The sequence below is a fragment of the Alexandromys fortis genome, unplaced genomic scaffold (assembly GCF_014885135.2).
Source record: "Alexandromys fortis isolate MF-2015 unplaced genomic scaffold, M_Fortis_MF-2015_v1.1 scaffold_18, whole genome shotgun sequence".
NCBI classification, from domain to species: Eukaryota; Metazoa; Chordata; class Mammalia; order Rodentia; family Cricetidae; genus Alexandromys; species Alexandromys fortis.
The window spans coordinates 9,506,019-9,526,309 of record NW_026067897.1 but is presented as its reverse complement, the minus strand read 5'-3'; positions in this window follow the sequence as shown (position 1 = coordinate 9,526,309).

Below are 20,291 nucleotides of genomic sequence, written 5' to 3'. Positions count from 1 at the left end.
AAAATAAATAAAAACAATAAAAACTGTCTCTAAAAAGCTAGAAGACAATGACAACGTGTAGTTACGGATCACCTTAATTCTTAAGTTTCTAAGCTTAAAATACATTCAAGGTCCTTGTTTGTTGATTTTGAGCATTTGAGGTCTAAAACATTGAACAATAAGGACAAAGAACATGACAAAGGGGAGCTGGACAGAGAGTTAAAGTGAGACAGGACGTATTGTTAGGGACCGGAGCTTAGGAAAAGTCTGTAAAAACACGAGCAAATATAACTATTCTTATAAATGACAACACACACACACACAATAGTAACCTATAAAATGCAAGGGTAATTTTAAAACGATGTCCATGGAAAACAATCCTGAAAAACCGTTCACAAAAATTGTGCTTACATTGTTCATGATTAGGTGGCAGGCATACGGGTAGGGTAACATTTCTTGTTTTTTATTTTTGTAAATGCAAAAAAAATTCTTTTGGGGACAGAGCTTATTATTTATTTATTGTATGTGTGCCTTGCATGGGTGCCCACAGAGGTCAGAAGAGAATGTAAGAATCCCTGAAGTTGACATTACAAGCCGTTGTGAGTTCCTTGCCATTTCTCACTTCGAGCCCTGGAGTTTCTCTGTGGTTTTCAACTGTATTTCTGAAAACTCTGCTATGATAGCATCATATTTTTCAGACTTCCAAAGCCCTTTTTCTGTGCCCAGCGTCTACTCTGAGGGCGTTTCCTATTTTAGTAGCTCTCTGTGGCTTCAGTCGGGGCTCTTCAGCCCACATTGGCAGAAGAGCATCGTGGCGATGTTCAAGGACAAATTGCCTGAGCTTGTCTGCCAGCGTTTGTTTTCTCTTTGCTGAAAGGGCTTCCAGTTCTTAGGAAAGCTGACATCTCACGAGGCTTGTCTAAACACTCATCTGGAGCCTGCCACTTTTCAAGGAGCTTCTTATATTTATTAACTTTAGATGCTTCTGCTACTCTACACCATTTTTTCTTCTATACCCAATAGTTGAAACTGGTCAGTTTACGAAGCAAGGAGATTTTTGGGGGGTGGGGGTCTGGAGTCTAAGAGCAAGGTGCCGGTGGCTTCAGCTCTACTTTTGGTAGGGGCCTTGTGCTGCTGTATGCATTGTGGGAAAGCAGATATCAAACAGCCCGTGCAAAGAAACAAAACAGGATAGTGAATCTTTATAAGAAGCCACTGTGGTTACTGTTCAGTCCCATGAGAGGAAGCTCACTTGAGGGAGACGGCATGCACGCATTCATGAGCCCTCCACCCTTATGGTTCAAATTCCTCCCAGTAGGTTTCACCTCCCAACACAGCCACACAGAGGAAACAGCCCTCAGCATGAATTTGAGTATGGACAAAGACACTCAAATCACAGCACTGACCAGGCTAACTCAGAAATGCCAACACCTGCCCTGTCCTCCCCCCAAAGCCAGCATGTGTTTCTGCTACTCCAACCTCTTTCAGATGTGGAGATGGAAGTTTGGGGGTTCCTCCCAGCTCCTGCCACCGTAGATCTGCCTCCCTGTAGTAATTGCCATGCTGACAGGCACAGGAAACCTTGGTGCATGACTTGGATGAAGACCCGATAGGCTAGACTTCCAGACAGAACTCCCGTAGCATAATTGGAGGCCATTTCTCCCTGCCAACCAGCTATGCCTTTTGTGTTGTTTTGTCTATTGTGTGTGCACAGAAGCACACATGTGTGCATGTGTGTGCGTGCATGTGTGTGTGCGCGTCCTTGTGTATGTGCTTTTGTGTGTGTATGCATGTGTGTGTGTCCTTGTGTATGTGCATGTGTGTGTGTGTGTGTGCATGTGTGTGTGTCCTTGTGTATGTGCATGTGTGTGTGTGTATGTGTGTGTGTGCATGTGGAGCTTAGAGGACAACTCAAATGTTACTTCTGGGGTACTGTTCACTTTTGCTTTTTATTTAGTTTTCAACATGGTCTTTCATCGTTCTGGAACTCACTAATTAGACTAAGCTTGACTCTGTAGCAAATCCAGGAATCCACTGGCTTCTGTCTCCATAGCTCTGGTATTCCAAGTATGTTCCACCGTGACTGGCTTTTTAAAATTTTTAATTGAATAGAATTATTCAGTTTATTTTGACCACAGTTTCCCTTCTTCCAACTCCTTCAACATCCTTCCCACCCTCTCACCCACTCAACTCCACACCCCTTTCCCTCTCTGTTTAGAAAGAAAATGAACACAGTTAAGCTCCTACAGAAAGACCCCCAACTAACCAAACAGAAAACAGAATAAAAACCGCAAAAACCACACACATCATAAGAACACAAAGTTGGAAACCAAAACATACATGAAAAAGACCAGTAAGACAAAAAAATATGTTCAAAGTATGAAACAAGAACGTTAATATTTCAATACATCTAAGTAAAAAGATCATGAGAGTACAGATTGATCTTTTTCTCCTTCAAATTATTATTAGAAGGGTACACTCGAGAGTAGGCAACAGGTTCTAGGAGCCATGTGGACGGAGACGACCCCCCCCCCCGGAAGCAAGCTCCCCTCTTGCTCACTGAGCCACAGACTGGATCCAGCCTTGCAACTGTGTGTTTCCCTTAACAGCAGCGGTTTCACGCTGGGCGCATAAACTGACAACATGACCACCTGACCCCTCCATGGTTTGGTTAAGGGAGTCAGGTTTTATTGTAGCTATGAGATAAAGAACAGCCAGAGGCATTTGGAAGAGTCCGGAGCAGAGAGAGAAATAAGTGGACTGAACATGGGCCTGAGAGATACAGGAGCAGAACACAGGAAGAGTGGAACAAAGAGGGAGGGGGTCACACATGCGCACAAGCATAATAAAAGAGCAGGGTTACAAGGAGATGGGTAGCTGTGGTTAGGAAATCCTGCGAGCCGGAGGGCAGGGGACATGATGAGAAGCACTGGGATGCTAGACTGGACTTTCAAATGTGTGATAGGTCCCTGGGATATGGCTGGAACTGCAGGCCTGGGTGTACCTTGGTATACTATTAGGCACCACAGATAGTCACTTTTTCCTTCCATTAATGAAAAGGAAAATGACTCCTTTGGGTGGAGGGGAACTGGCTTCACAATTGATCCTGAGGGATGCTGGCCTTCATCTAACTGTCAGAAATCCTCTATAGTCCAGGCTGAGCCATTTCTGGATATTTGGATTGGGGAATTGGAGTCTCCTCTGGACCCATCACCAGGCTCTGGAATGGCCATTTGAGATGCCCTGTAGGGTTTGTAGAGAGTTGAACAGACCGGTTCCCAAGGGCCCAATTGTGTGTGTGATTCCCACGTCAATCATCTGCACAGTGTAGCTATTTTGCAAGGATGTCAACAAGCTATTGTAAGACTGAGCATGGAAATCTGTGCTCGATGGAATGGTGGCGTTAGTCTGGTGAGAAAGCAGAAACAGGTGAGCAGTCTATCCAGTGTTGGTCAGCTGCTGAAATCAAGAGTCTTTTCCAACATTTCCCTTTCTTTTACTGCCTGTTAAATCTACCAAATACTCTAATTTCAGAAATGTTTTTATTTTTTTTATTTAAGAGTCCTGGTCTATTTTGTCTAGTTTATGAACCCATCTTCCTGCTTTTCTTTGCTACAAAATATGCTCAGATTTAGACATTATTTATTATTCTTATTATTTTGAAGACAAAGTCTCACTGTGTTGCTCAGGCTGGTCTCATACTCATAATCCCGAGCTCTGTTCTCTTTGAATTTTTAGATGTATATATTCCACTTGGAAAACACACGCCGGTCAGAAATTCAGTTAGGTGTTTTTAAGAATCAGGTTCTTCAAGTGATGGGACATGGAGCACAATAATCTAAAGGGCTAAAGGGGAACAATGGGATAAGAAGTGTTAAATTGGGGGTGCAGGATGTGAGGGCAAAGAAAAGGAGAGACTATCAGGAGGGATAACTAAACTAAGGGTCTTTTGAAAAAGCCTTATGGAAACTTTTTTTTAAATTCAGCCTTATATAGTGTGTCTCACACAGTGACTATTTGGTCACAGACTGACCATATATGGCAGTGGTCATATAAAACACATTGCTTCACATTGTGTTTGGATTCTTTGCTTGTGTAATGCACTCTATGATGTTCAAATAATGAAAGCCACACAAGAAAGTCTCTCAGTGTACATTCCTGTAGCTAAGCCATCTGTGACTGTCTACTGGGTCCAGATGATGAAAGGCCTGTCCTTTGCCATTTTTCTTTCACATTTGCTCAAGAATGCCAAAACAATAGTTTTCTTTTTTTTAGGCTAACATTATTTTAAGAAGGAAAAAAAAAACTTACATAGAATTTCCAATATTCACTGTAGCAAGTAAAGATAATTTAAACAATGCTATTTTAGTCATTTTCATATGAAAAAGATACGTTAACACCCAGATGTATTAGAAGGACTCAATTTTAGAATAAGATTCCTTAAACAAAGTATATTTAAGCTATAAAAGGACAGCTAAGTGTTAGAACACATACTTTACATGCAGAAGACATCAAGCTCAATCATCTGCAAAAACTAACCAACTAAATGAATAACTAAATAAGATTTTATGAAAATATCACTCAAAAATTCTCCTTTTTAATTGTGCAGCAAAGCAGTTTCAGCGTTGTCTTAGGTCAACATTAGCCTGAGAAGACAGTTTGAGAAGCACTAGCTCAGGACTGTGGAGCCATCTCCCGATAGAACACAGAAGAAGCAATTTGGTAGCCTCATGTCTGTTTCTTTCTGCTCCTGGAACCTCAGTAATCCAGCAAACCCTCTTTGTATGATTCCTTGACACACCCATTTTAGGCTCCTGGAAGTACCCCGGGAGCTGGCAGAACAAGGAACGTCTCACCCGGTTCCCACTCAAAGCTCTAATATTGTATTGGATTCTCGAACATTCAAACCCAGTTCATCTCTGTCCCAGTCTCTGATTTCTGCTCATTGGTCTTCCGACTGAGTATCTGGAACCCTTTCCATACAGATCTGCAGTTTTTCCCAGGCTTGAATGGTGCTGATTGAGTTGAGCACACCTTCTAAGCTTTGTAAGTTCAACAAAACAAGGAACCTTTATCTCAGGTCTGTTCACAGCAGGCAGCTGTCCCTCCCTTCACCTGCTTCACAGGAAGGAACTGGAAAATAGGAGACTTATCTGTGTACTGTGCCATGAAATTTACAGCTTATAATAAAGTTATGTGTGGACTACAGCTGCCATTGCCACCTGCACTCTTCCAGATCCTTGTTTGGAGAGCAGAACTGCAGTTCTCCCTTGAGGGAGAATATGTTCTTCCTGTCAGTCAAGTTGGGTCAGATCTGCACACAACCCTACCACACCAAGTGACTGGTAAAAAAAAAAAAAAATCTGTGTGAGGAGAATCAGGCAGTTTTCCAGAAGTGTGAGAACATGTGACGCTGAGAGATTTACGGAAAAGCACAAGGCACAGAAGTCCCTGCGGCTGAGTCACCCAGCTAGGGCAACTTGAAGGACTGATTGCTTAATTCACAAGAAGGTTCTCAGAGCTGCCTCGCATCCTGCTGTTTTGTTTTGTTAGTTTAATTGAGTCTTTCTGTTACTTTTCTGCTTTACTCCCTCCAAAATGTGGCCATTGTGCATGTGTGTTTCTGTGTGTCGAATGCATGTCTTGATGTGTACATACGTGTGTGAGGCTGTGTCCATGCTTGAAAGCTAGGGATGGACATTGGGTATCTTTCCTAATCACTGTCTTAGCTAATTTTCTATTGCTGGGAAGAGTTCACGACCAACACAGCTTATAAAAGAAAGTATTTGATTTGGGGGCCTTGTTTATGGTTTCAGAGTGTGTTGGGGAACATGGCAGCGGGCCTGAATGCACTGGAACACTAGCAGGGAGCTTTTACACCCTCATCGGCAAGTGGGAAGAAGAGAGACTGGGCTTAGCATGGGCTTTTGAGAGCTGGAAACACACCAGCAGTGACACATGCCCAGTTCCCAAATCAGTTTCTCTAGTTAGGGGCCAAGCACTGGGTGGCTAGTTGAATATGTAGGCTCATTGATTTGGCTCAGCTGGTTGGCAAACAAGCTTTAGAGATATAGATTCGCTCAAACAGTCCTGAAAACCACCTTTTATATGGGTTATGGAGATCAGATCTCAGGTCCTCATTCTTGTTTAGTAAGTACTTTTACCACCTGAACCATTTCTCCATCCTATAGCCTCCCAGTTTTTGTTCACATTAATACGCATCTATTTCTAATGCTTAAATACCTTAAATATACTAGGTGATGCAATCTTCTTGTTTTTTTCATTATTGTAATAAAAGTTGTTAAAATAAATTCAGAGCTTACCTTGCAGCATGTCTTAAGCTTTCCTCATAATTCTTGATGTCCACAATGAGCTCAGGAGATGATCAGCAGTTTGTCTGATAATTGACCTTTGCTCAGATATAAACTAATAGAGATTAAGCGGTTTACTTGAACTTACAAAGCATAAAGGCAGATCTTGACCTTTTGAGATGTTTCTAATCATGATCAGAAAATCAGTGTGTTGTTTGGATTCTGTGGAGTTGTTCTCAAACTACACATTAAAGTTGCAATTAAAAATGGCTTCTTCTGATGTTTCTGTAGATAAATACCATTCTAATTTCTTGACCTCTCAGAGTTTGGAACCACACCATGAACAACTAAAGCTTGCAGAAGGGTTTTTACTATCTTATTAAAAAGTCTCTCGTCCCCTGCATATGCCATATAAGGCACCTATCAGAATGGTGGGGTACTGGAATGTATCTAGAGAGTCAAGGAGAGGTGAAGATGCCTGGCAGGCCCCGGCTGTTCAGTCACTAAGCACTGTGGACAATCTATTCTGTGATGGGTGCTGTCCCTAGGCCTTAGTAATGCAATGGAGATGCATACAGCACACATAAAGCCTTTCAGAGAAAAATGATACCCAGATACTTGTTAAAGAAGCCGTAGATGGCAACAAGTCCCAGAGAAACAGACTCTTGTGGCAAGTAATGCATATGCCCACCAGTGTGTACTCGGCAGTAAAAGGCATTTTGCATGTTGAGATGGTTAAAAAAATATAATTTTACCCAAAGAATAATACCATTACCAGAAAATCATTTCCCCCAGCTTCAGTTGCACAAATGACATTCCGAGTCCTCAGTCTCACACAGTGCCTGCTTGCCGTGTGATCAGGCTCCATATCGTGTGACTCGTGTTTCCTCACTGACTTTATACTGTATACTAATGAGTTAAATTTGAAGTGCCAAGGTAGAAAACCTATTTATAGATAGCTAAGACAGGCTTGCAGATTTACCTCAAAGCTGACACGTTCTGTAACACAAACCAAACACAGCAATGTTCACCATGAGTCAATACGCAGAGGTTCTCACTGTACTTGCGGGGGGGGGGGGGGGGGGGGGGGGGGGGGGGACTTGCGGGGGGGGGGGGGATTATGAGGAGCAGTAGGAAGACCTGAAAGATGCTGGTTTGATGCCAGCAGAGGAAGGGTTGTCTTTCAGTTGTGAATTATCTCTTTGGGCATGATTGTAATAATTTGTTGGTAAAAAGTCGGCCATGGTTTTAATGATGAGTTGGTAAGAGTTGGCCAACTTGCTAAACTCGGATGCTTCAATGTCATTTCTCTCCTGCAAAGCTGATGGAGCAGTCTTGCTATTGCAAGGGTCATTATGAATGGGTAATGACTTCCTTTTCTCATGCAGCCTTTGGAATACTAGTGGTCTGAATATTTCCAGCATGTAAATCTAGCTGCCAATTACAACGTTTACACAGTCCAAGAGCAAATAAATAGTCCAATGAATATTTTTGTGTCTAAATGGAGATACATTAGAAGAATAAATTAAAAATTTAAAGATAACTGAGCCATGGTGGATGTAGCCTTTTAATCACAGTACTTGAGAGGCAGAAGCAGGCAAATCTTAGTTCAAGGCCAGCCTGGTCTGCAGAGAAAGTTCCAGAACAGCTAGGGTTACACAGAGAAACTCTGTTTCAAAAAGCAAAACCAAAAACAACAAAAGAGAAAGAAGAAAAGAAAAAAAGGAAAAAGAAAAAAATTGAAACATAATGAGTGACTGGTTATTTTCAGTTGAAAACATTAAATTAAATCAAGTTTTGCTCTTCTATTTTTCACAATGAGGCTAGCAGATGATTTAAAGTTACAGGTGTTATCAGCACTGTGTTCCTTTTGACCAGAAAGGCTCTGGAGCAAAACTCATAGGACAGGTGAGAATAAACTTGTAAAGGAAATTCAGAGTAGTGTAAACCTTCAAAGTAGAAAAATCAGGAGGACCCAAGAAAGGAGAGGATAGCGCCAATGTCAGGTGCCGTGGAGGATTTAAGGAGTAACAGCGGGGAAAACGCATGGAGAGCCCCAAGGCCTCAGAAGTGTGACTCAGTTCTCACAAGCAGGTTTTGCCTGCTTTTGGTTCTGGCTGCCTTGGCCTGCTAAGCTTCATGAGACTGGCCTAGTCCTCCATTTACAAGTAAGGTTTGGAAAGTGCTGAATGACTCCACAAAATGGAAAAAGAAGATTTTTTATTTTTCTGTACTCCAGCACCTGGAATGTTTCTTGAAGCCAGTGTTGGTATAGGCTTGTTCTGCAGCCCAGCGCTATGAGACAGTCTATAACCTAGGGCCAAGGGCAGTCTGAGGTCACTGGGCTTGTGTCTTTTAAGGAAACTGTAAGCTTAGGACCTTTCCTCCCTTCTCTCTTTCAGGCCCGGTCATGATGCAGATGCGTGCCCCCACAATGACAGTGTGTTCCCATGTCTCCAGTGCAGCCACCCCACCCTGGCTTGAATTGATAACTCCAAAACAGTCTATTTGTGTTTAGATTTTACTTTCTTATGCGAGTGTGGCACTCATGTCCTGAATGCACGAGAAGAGAGGACAAACTTGGCATTGGTTCTCTCCTCCAACCACATAGAACTCGGGTACCTAGGCTGTCAGGCTTGCGGGCATTTAGCTGCTGAGCCATCATACTGGCCCAGCCTTTTCATTTTTAATTAGATTTGCATTGGGTATTTATTAGAATTATGAAAACTGAGAGAAAACTTAATTACCTGTCAGGGAAGGATGGAAACAAGAGACTCTTAAGAGTGGGATATAAGGAAGCAACCAGAGGGGAAGAAAGAGGATCAGAGGAGATGCAGTGACCTTAGGTAGAAACAGATGAAAGGAGGCTAAAGAGTCCCTGCAAGGAAGGATGGCGGACATCACATTTGAAGGTGGTTCCTTTGCCTCTGTGGAATTTGTCACCCAGGAGGGTGACTGGGGCCATATAAAAACTGTGGAGCAGTCATCACTGGCTGGTGGTTATAAGACTTTCACACTCGTACTTCCCTCCCTCTCTCTTTTCCAAGATTTATCTATATATGCTAAACATTAGTTGTGTGAACCGACTTTTCCAGGGCTAAAAATAACCTGTGTTCAGGATTCTAGAGTTGGCTGATTAGAACCTACACCGGTGTGGAGAGTTAGATTATTGCAGGTCCAGAGCCAAATTGTGTTAGCCTATCTTTACCCCTTTAATAGCCATCCACTTTCTGCCTTTGCATCTGACCCAACAGCCTTATGGCTATCACATAGAACCTTTTGGGATGTCTTACCAGAGCACTGGCTTCCATCAGTCTAAAAAGCACGGTGTCAGCTAGAATCTAACTTACAGCTGAGATTTCTCTGCTTAGCTAATAAATAAATCAAAAGCTTTACTAAGAAATTGAGAAAAAAATCATAGTGGGTCTATCATCATTTTGAAATATACCCCACCTAGCCCCCTGCACAGGATTTAGTCTATAACATCTATTTTTTTTTAACCAAGTCAGGGCTTTGGGGTTGAGACACTGAACAGCAAGCCCAGCCCTAGTTTTGAATGACTCTCAATTGTCATTAAGACAATGTGTTAACCACAGGTACTTCTGATGGATTGTGTCTCAGTAAGGGTGACCAAAATAGAACATTTTTTTCCTGTTATTTGTGAGTTATCTGTGACTAACCAGAGACCCCTCTACAGAAAGAAAAAGTCCCAACCAGGATTTCAAAGGAGCTACCAAGTTGTTCATGAAAGTAGGAGTTGGGTAGACCTGCATAGGCAAACCTAGACCTGCAGCAGGTATGTTTGTAGACAAAACGTTCTCTAGACATTTTGTTGAATGGAATTAGTGTATTTGCTAAGGATTACGGGCTGCTGAAGATCTTGGCAATGGAGGTCTGGAGTGAGATATAAAATACCCCTCTGGTATAAATTCTTTCTGTGAAAACCACATGCCTCCTCTTTACTGGAGTTTCTCTTTGATAAAGCGATAAATTTGGACCACATGGCCTCTCCATTCCTTTCTGATACTGACTTGGGGAATTTTATCACACAGTGTGTCATGTTGTTTCCTTGGCGTCCCCAGGCCACATCTGCTTTCTTTATCGTTCCTTAGCAAAGCAAATCAGTTTTCATGGGAAAAATGTTGCTCTCATTGCCACCTGGAAGGACTCCCTTGGGAAAACACGGCAGAGCAGAGATTGAACTTCTCCATCCCCTTGCCATAATGTCTGAGACTGGGTTTGCCCTCCCTCTACAAACAGCTTGATAAACTACACGAAAGAGTGTATTTTGGATACTGAGTGCAGGCATTGTATGATTATGATCTCTGGGGGAAACTGAAGGAAGTAAATTGTAGGTTATTTTTATATTCCTATTCAGATACAGCTTGAACATGTCCCCCAGGGGTTAGTGTATTGAAGGCTTGGAAGCCAGTGTGGCTACCTGAAGACGTGGAACCCTTAAGCAGTAGGCTCAATGAAGGTTATAAGACTAGCCTTTTCCTGTGCCTTGGCTTCTTATCCTGCTATGTGATCCTTACCACACATTCTCTGTCACCATTATGATGCCATGGTACCCTGACCAGAGCCAAATTGGTGGTACCGCACCATGTCCTTGGACCTTTGTTTAAGTGACTAACTTTGTATATAAAGCTGCCCAGTGTCTCAGTTAGGGTTTCTATTACTGCAAAGACAGATCATGTCCATGGCAACTCTTATAAAGGAAAACATTTGATTAGGGCTAGCTTATGGTTTCAGAAGTTTAGTTCATTATCATCATGGTAGGATGTAGCGGCATGCAGCAGACTTGATGCTGGAGAAGTAGCTCAGAGTCCTACATCTTGGTCCACAGGCAGCAGAAGCAACTGTGCCACCAGGCATTGCTTGAGCATAGGAGACCTCAAAGACTTCCTCCACATTGACTCACTTCTTCTAACAAGGCCACATCTACTCTAACAAAGCCATACCTCCTACTAGTGCCATTCTTTATGGGGACTATTTTCTTTCAAATCATTGCACCCAGTTTCAGGCATTTTGTAATACTACCAGAAAGCTAAGATACTTGCTTTTATGTTTGTTTTTTTTTTCTGGGAGCAGTTCAAGAAGAAAAATTTCCAATACTACCTGGAGATAGATCTCTCTGTATTGAGGAAACAGTGATTCACACTTCATGATGCTAAGGGGCTTGTAATTCACACACACACACACACAGAGGTCACAGAAAGTATGAAGTCTGTATGTGTATCTGATTCTTCTGTTGAGTGTTAAAATGTGCATATGCAGACAAACTCCACAAGGTTAGGAAGAGAATGGAGTTCAGGGAGAAATGCCAGGCCCCCTCGCTATGCTGCTTAGAATTTAGACATGGCCTTCTGCAGAGTTACAAAAGGATCGGACCTTGAATTGATCAAAGCTAATGCTGAAGAGCTCTTGCTATAATCTGGCAGATCATCCTCAAAAAGCGTTGAAAAAAAATACAAACTTCTGAAGATAAAACTGCTAAGTAACCTGGTACTCTGAACAGAAACACTATTTGTAAAAATAAACACAGAAACTCAAACACTCAGGCATGTAATCCTAGGAACACCCAGAACACAATAAAGAGGACTAGGTGGTGAAAAAGCAGCTTATAACCAGTAGAAAACCAAGTCAGTAGAAATATAGAAATAATGGAATGTCCAGAAAAGGGTCTAGGCAGTTGTTAATAAGCTCAGAATTTAGAGTAGCAACAACATGAAGAAAATGCAGAAAAGAACCGAGTGGGACCGATATGAACGAGGGGAGGCTTACATGAAGCTCCCCTGCAGGAGCTGCACTGCAGAAGAAAAGCTGTGGATCTAACCATAGTTCAGAGACCCTTCTCAGCCTACCGGACACGGAAACAAAAGGGATGTCATTCGCCTCTATACCATTAGCAGGTGCTCTCACACACATGCCTTTAGAACTAGGAAGATGCAGTGACAGAAATGGGTTAAAATGTTTGAACCTTGTCAATTTTGATTTAAACCACGAGCCCACAGATCCAGAAGCTCGAGTGTGTGAAAAGTGCAGAAAATGTCTCTGGTGCATCATAATCGGTGCTGAAACAGCAATGGAGAATAAAACTTAAAATTTTAGACAGAGGCAGGCGTGGTCTTACACACCTTTAATAACAGCATGTAGGCAGATCTCTATGAGTTGGAAGGCAGTCTGGTCAGCATAGCAAGTTCCAGGACTGCCAGGGCTCTTAGTGAGACCTTGGGGATGGGAGGGGAGAGAAGCAAGAGAGAGGGAGGTGGGGGGAGAAAGGAAGGGAGGGAGGGAAGGAAGGAAATAGATATATTATACACAAAGGTGGAAGACAAGCTTGAACTTAACATCAGAAATATTGTTGCCACAAAACTATGGAGTGACTTTTCAAAAGCTGAATGTAAAATGTTGCTAGAATATAATTTCATAGTGAGTGAGAATAGCTTTCGAAGTAAAGACCATTTCTGACAGACAAAAGTTGAGAATTATTTGCTTCCTGGATAACCTAACAACTGTTATTTGAAGTTTGAGAATGCTGTAACATTGTGGAAATCTGAATCCACACAAAGGAATAGCTGGAGTGTCAGAAGCAGTCAACAGATTGGTAAGATTAAAACAACAATTTTATGTAAACTCTTCAAAGTATTTTAGGAAAATCCACAACATATGGCCGTGCCTGTGCCGTTGTGCACAATGCATCCCGATGGTAGAGTGCTGGAACAGGGAGCATAAAGCCTGCTGGTGGAATTTGCTCTTCTTAGTAAAGGGCTGCGCTATTCCCCTATTCCATTTGAGTGAACATGCTGATAAACCAAAGAAGAGCAACAAAGGAAGACAGCACAGGGCATAGCCAATCAGCTGCGTGAATTCAGACAGCCTGACAAATGCCTGAGAAGATTAAAGAATATAATTCAAACAGAGAAGTACTTCTCCTGGCTCCCTCCTAGAGGATATGCTTCTCCCAAGGAAGTTCAGCTCCTTGTTTACACCACTTTCCAGTAAGGGACACGTCAGATTCTGACTTCATTGATGGATCACCTCATTTACTAGGTCAGTGGCTCACGATTTTATCATGGGTTACAAAGTCTACCCTCTGAACACTGCACTGAGAACAAAGTCTTCAATACAAGAGCCTTTGGTGGTGGTGAGTGGGGGGTAGGGACACACTTAAAATATAATCATAATGTCAGCCCAAGAGATCTTAATCTGAAACATCTTAAAAAGTACTACATTTTCCTGGTGTGGTGGCTCTCATCTTTAACACCATCACCCAAGAAGCTGAGGCTAGAAGATCTCTCTGATTTCATGGCCAGCCCTGTCTACGAAGCGAGTTCCATGACAGCCAGAGCTTTGACACAGAGAAACCCTGTCTTAAAAAATCAAAACAACAATAAAAACTGCATTCATTTCAAAATAACAGGAATAGGGGTAAAAATGAACTAGACACTAGAAAGATAAAGTCTTGGAATAAGTCACATTTATAATAGGATTGAATGAATGTCATTTAAACACAGTACTCAGCAGACAGGGATTTATAGACCGAATAAAACAGAAAAATTGTTATATACATACATAAGCACTGTATAAGCACTCTGAATAAGCAGTTTATTCAAATGTAAGCATTGCTAAGTATATGTCTGTAATCCCTCAGAAGGCTGAGGCAGGAGAACTGTGAGATTTATCAGAGTGGAAAGAGAGAGAAATATGGAGAAACTATAGTAATATTAGAGCAAATAGAAGTTGGGCAAATAAATAGTACCCAGAATTAAGAAATTTCCTAATGCGGTGAGGGTCAGATACTATTGACATAATGTGTGCGCCTCAATTAAGACCGTGACCATAGGCAGAATAAAGTCTGGAGAATGGAGGAGCGGGGTGGAGCCACAGGAGTAGAGAAATGTTTACCTTGGCTCTCTACTGTTATAATATGTGCATAAAAGAGAAAAGCAGGAAGCACACGGAAAATCTGAGCAGCACCCACAGTGTTGAGCAATTGGACCTGGGTGACATTTACAGAGGACTCCACCCAACATGGCAAACAACGCTATTCATCAGTATACTTGAATCATTGACCAATACTATGTGCGGAACCATAAAAGAAACCAAAAAAGTCAACAGAGTTCTAAAGGTAGAAGTGCCAAACATATGCTAGATCGAAACAGTGCAAAGCCAAATCTTTATACCGAATAATCTCAGTGTACTTGGGAATTCTACAATGTTCTCAGTAACTCAGGGCTCGGAAGATAAATGAAAAGAAAGGTAAAAATGTTACGATCTGCATGATAGTGAAAACACGTCTTTTTCCAGGTGAGAGCACAAGTCTCCAGAGGGGTGCAACATGCTTACAGAGTGTTAGAGTTTTAAAAAATAATCTTTATTTGTATAATTTTATGTATATGAGTGGATATATGTACACTATGTGCACGCATGGTGCCTGTGGAGGTCAGAAGAGGGGTAGGATTCCCCTGTAACTGGAATTTGGGGTGGCTGTGCAGCCATTTGGTGCTGGGAACTAAACTCAGGTCCTCTGCAAGAGGAACAGAAATTGCTCCGAATTTCTGAGCCATTTCTCTAGCCCATTTGCAGCATTTTATAACCAGCTTCTCTACTAAGACCTCATAGCAAATGTATCTTATGTCATTTATATTTTGTTTGCTAGTATCCCACGGCATGGTTCTACTGCTTTCTTTTTAAGTCATTCTTTTCTAGTTGACTGATTACATAATTCTCCTTTTCTTCCTGATTTTGCTATTATTGATAATGACCTAATAACAAAATTACTATTGTACTTTCCTTGCATACTTCGTGAGGAATGCATATTCTAAACAATAAAATTAGTTGAAAATATCTAATCTGACATGGATTGATATGTCTGTGCACGCAATGCACTCTCTGCTCTTGGTGCAGAGGTGCTGAAGGAAAGATAAATTATCTTGATCAGCCTGTGCCCTCCAACCTCAAGCTTTATCCCTATACAAGGTTCATACTTGGAAGAAGAAAGCAGCGTTGCAGGATGTTCTAGTTTTATATTTTCATAGTTTACCCTTTAATATTTCTACAATTCCACCAACTATCTCAAGTAAAGGAAGGCATGCCCTAGAGAATAGTACCGGATATGAATTCTTCAGTTGCTTCAACTGTCCCTGTTCCCCACTCTGCCTTGGGGGGATCACAAATGCAGATCCAGAGGAGGCTGAGCTGACTTAGATGTTAACAGCAATGAGGATCCTGAGCTTGTTATTGTTCTGGACAGGTGTTTCTGTACTAAATATTTTTGTAATAAAAACTCTGATGGGATTTTCTTCCCATTCCACCAGTATTTTTTTAACGCTTTTTGGCATTAATAAAACATTCATTAAGAACCAAGTGAACACAATATCTGCAAAGCACTGGCTGCAATAGAAACAGAAATTGGCTTAAATAGAACTTACACAAGTTACCTCCATCCTGCTTCCTACAAATAAAGCTATTGTAAAGTGCTGAATCGTTCAATCTTTGTAACTCCAAAAAAGCAGACCATGATTAAGGGGAATGTTCTCTTCTCTGTGTCTGCGAGCAATGCCTTTTTGAGATTGATAAGGGTGCAATCGCACTTCAAAGAAAAGAATTGCTTTCCTGTGACGCCTTTTGCAGGGGGAGAAAAGAATTCTAAATATCATGCACAGACAGATGGCTCCGCTCACACTCGGAAGCTCAGCCAAGCAGATGGCAGCAGGACACAGAGAAATCCATAAGTTTAGGTCTTCTAGGGATGGCTGGGTCCACAGTGAGAGTTTCATTTCCCACCCTTCCTTCTATAAGGGAATGCCAACATTCTGTGTTGATCTTCTGCGAACAGGTACAGCTAAACTCTTAAAAATGGCGGAAGTTTGACTTGAACGAGAGTGCTATCATCAGCATCACTGAAGGTTCTTCAACAGCTGCGACCTCTGTGGTAGTCAGCAATAATTGGGTGATGCCTCCAGCCCTCCAGCCCTTCTTAAAATGTTTCCAATCTAAGATCTGTGGTCTTCTGAAAGGTCTGTGGCTTTTCCCCCTAGTGCTCGCTTTGGGGTCAGGTAGATGCCATCCCTTCTCTATCAGGTAATATACCCTTTACCACATGACTTTTAACTTCAATATTCTAGGATGCATCCTACTCTTTGGCTTTGGTCATTTGTTTCCTTCCTTCCTATCAGGGAAACCACCTATGCTTTGACCCACCACGATCTCTTAGGAAACTACCTGTGACTTGACCCATCATAATCCCTAGTTCTAAAGCTTCTTATACTTTTCTAAACCCTTGGACAATTAAATGATTTCAAAATAACAGGTTCCTAACTTTCCTGGAGAAAATGGCTCAAACTTCCATGTTACTGTTTTCTAATGCTTTTATAGGAGGGATAATAAGGCATTCAACCAAAAATTAATATCACCATCAATTTTCTGGCTGAAAATTAAAAATTTCAGGACAAACATATCCATTTCTATATAATATGAATGTTGTCCCAGGGGCACCAAATTTAATGATGAGCAAGGCAGTGATGGCAGTGTGAAAATATGGCTCCAGGACAGGATAGAACGGATGTTGGGATTGGTGTCCTTGTTATCAAACAATAAAATGATGATCCTTGTGTACTACTCTGCAAATCTGTCTAAAATGTTAGAGTGTGTTGACAATTAATTAGCTATTAAGCTTTATTTTATTGCATGAGTACAATTCATAGGAGTCATCGCGTGCACATATGTGCTAAATGCATGTGAATGCACTAGTGTGTGTACACGGAGGTCAAATCAGGGTATCCATTATCTTCCTCTATTGCTTTCTACTTTATTTCCTTGAGAAAAAGTCTCTCAACTGGACTGGAAGCTTGCCATTTTGGCTAAGATGGTTGAACAGCAAGTTCTCAGGATCCACCCTTCTCTGTGTCCAGGTGCTAGGATGGCTTTTATGTGACCACTAAGAATTCAAAGTCAGGTCCTCATGTTTGTAGAGCAGTGCTCTTGTTACAAGAATTAATATCCTTGGAGGTGACGAAAGATGGATCTCCTTTGTGGTTGACTTTGAACCCAGCTCCTGTTTTCTGGTAATACTAGAAAGGTAAACATCAGATTTGCCACTCTGTACAATTTAAAATACCACAGGAAAAGGTGAGGACTCAGTGCTTTGTCGGTTTCCTTGAAGGGGAAGCTATTTCTTCCTGGTCAAAAGAATGGAGTCTACCTCTAGCCGTGGGTGGAGATACGGCAGCCTCCTTTCTTAGAAGTTAATCCACTAGACCTCCAGGTGACCAGTTCTCCGGAAGGTTGACTCTTCTGAGGACACAGTGAGGAGAGCAAATGAATATAGTTATCTCCTTAATGAGATAATATGCCTCCTCTCCCACTGCGCAAGCACACACACAACTGTCATTGGAGAAGCCCCTTGAAAAACTTCCTTCTTGTCAGTACTGCTAAGCCTGGCTGATTTTCTGAGTTACAACTCAGGAAGGCTTAACTGTACCTCTTTTAAAACCCAGTTTCTTTGGGACACTGGCCATACCTGCTTTCCCTGACAATCTGTGCTTTCTCAACTTTTCTTGAAAGTCTCCCTCCTCCTCTATCCTGTAGGAGCTTACTGACTTCCATTGTTGAAAATGCCAGCTTGCTCAGGTCCTAGCTCAAAAGGCATAGTTTTCTCTTCTTTGTCCATATCTCCCTCCTTATAGCAGTTGCCGAGATTTTCAGCTTGTCCGCCATGTTGTTTTCGCTCAAGTGCTAATAAAATAGTCCTTGAGGTTGTTTTTTAGGAATCCATTTTTAATTTCTCTATTAATGAGAATAAGAACCTGAAAGAGAAATGATTTCCCAGTGCTACTGAGCACTTTTCCAGTCCCACAAGTCATTGTTTAATAGAGTAAATGATTTTAATGAAATAAAATATAGCTGTTGCAGTGACTGAGGAAATAAAAATGGTCATTATTGGACCTTTTATGAGGAAAAAAACCTATTTTTTATTATACGGGAGATTGAGCTTTTAAAAAATTTAGTACAGCTCCAATTCTTGCTTATGTGGTCCTCCCCTCATCCAGGAAACTTTCAAAGGTGCTCAGAATTTCTGAAAACACCACTGAGAAGGATGTCACAATCCACTTATCGGATCTTGTTCTTACTGACATCTTTTAAAAGGTCTAAGTTGATTTTATTATAATTAACTTAAATGTTTGAAATATATTCAATGGAAATCATATTATAGAAAAAATTCATAATATACTCAGATGTATATAATATGCATATAAATATATTATGAAATATGGCTTTTGCAAATGAAGGGCCATTCTCTGGTGAGTGGCTGCTCATATGGAACAGAAGAGAGAGGATGCTGGGATGTGCATCAGGTTGCTTATGTGTCACAGCTTTTGACAGGGCGGCACAGGAAGAGTTGGACGTGGCTCTCAGCAGCAGCCCTGGCCCAGACAACATCATGGCTCTAGGTGGCAGCACAGGCCACTCAAATGGGCTTGGCCCTGGTGATGACATGGCCCCCAATAACAACATGGCTCAGGCTTGGTTGTCACCCTGGAGCCAGGTGACAGTGAAGGCCATTCAGATTCGTAAGGCTCCAGTGGCAGTGTTATACTCGGACACCAATTTGGCCCCATGTGGTGGCCCAGACCTCTGGCATTGTCATGGTTTTCAATAGTATTATGAGCCATAGGCATCAACACAGACCCTACAGTAGGGCCAGGGACTGAGACTTGGCCCCCAGCTGCAGGCCAGCCCATATGTCACCATGGCACCTGTGGTAGTGCAAGCCTCTCAGCTCTGTATACCTCCCCTTGAAGCACGACCCTCAGATCCCCAAATGGCCTCAGGTAATGGCCCAGATCCTGGGTATTTGCATGGCCTTTTGTGGTATCAGGAATCATGGATATCAACCCAGGGCCTGGTTATAGTGGGGTCACAGACCCAGACATGGTCCCTCACTACAGTCCAGGCTCAGATATCGAGATGGCCCTGGGTGGCAGTCTAGGTCATCCAGCTTAGCATAGCCTTGGCCAGAGGGTGGCTCTTAGAGACCAACATTGACTTAGTTTTTGACCGGACCCAGATTATCCACACAGCCTTCAGTGGTTACTGAAGCTATGGACATCAACACGGATCCCAACTGCTGCAGGACTGTTGGCTCAGACATGGCCCCGCAGCAGTATCCTAGACCCGGATGTCATCATGTTCCCTGGTGGCAGCACAGGCCATTCAGATCACCATGGCCCCCATGGCAGCAGCATGAACCTTGGACACCAAAATGGTTATCGATGGCTATAGACCCCAAGCATCGCTGTGACCTTTGATGGTAACATGGGTCACTGATGTCAACTTAGACCCCGGCTGTCACAGACCCAAATATGGCCATAAGCAGTAGCCCAGGCCAGGATATCACCCTGCCCCCGGGTGGCAAGTGGGTAGCTAACATTAACCCCTTCCTCACAGCCTCCCTTTTCAGAACTCCTCTCTTCACAGCACGTAAACCATTCTGTCTCTCTTTCTCTCCCATTTTACCACTATATAGACTTGTGGCCTGACGCCACAAGGCGCTGGGTGGGCACGTGGATGATTCAGGCAGGCTGAACCATGAGGACCCAAGCTACTCCATGGGTGTCTTTTACTGGCCTGAGCCATATTTGTTTTCAATTTAACCTATTTTCTACTGTCTCCTATAATTAGTTTTGAACCATGTGTTATTGAGAGGCACTTGTTTTAAATTGGTTAGGGTTTAGGATACCATAGCTATTTCTTTGTTCTTAACCTGAACCTGGTGTCATCAGAAAATTTTCTCTTAGATTTGTAATCCTGAGTGAACTTCAGTTTTTCTTCATTGTATTAATGTTTTCTTCTAAGCATTTGAATATAGTTTTACAAGAACACTGAGCTAATTCCTCACTTAAACCATTCCTCGTCTTATTCCGTGGCCTGGCTTTTCTCCTGACATGTTACACTTTCCTGCCTCTTTGTGAGTCTACTAATTTCTGTAGATGT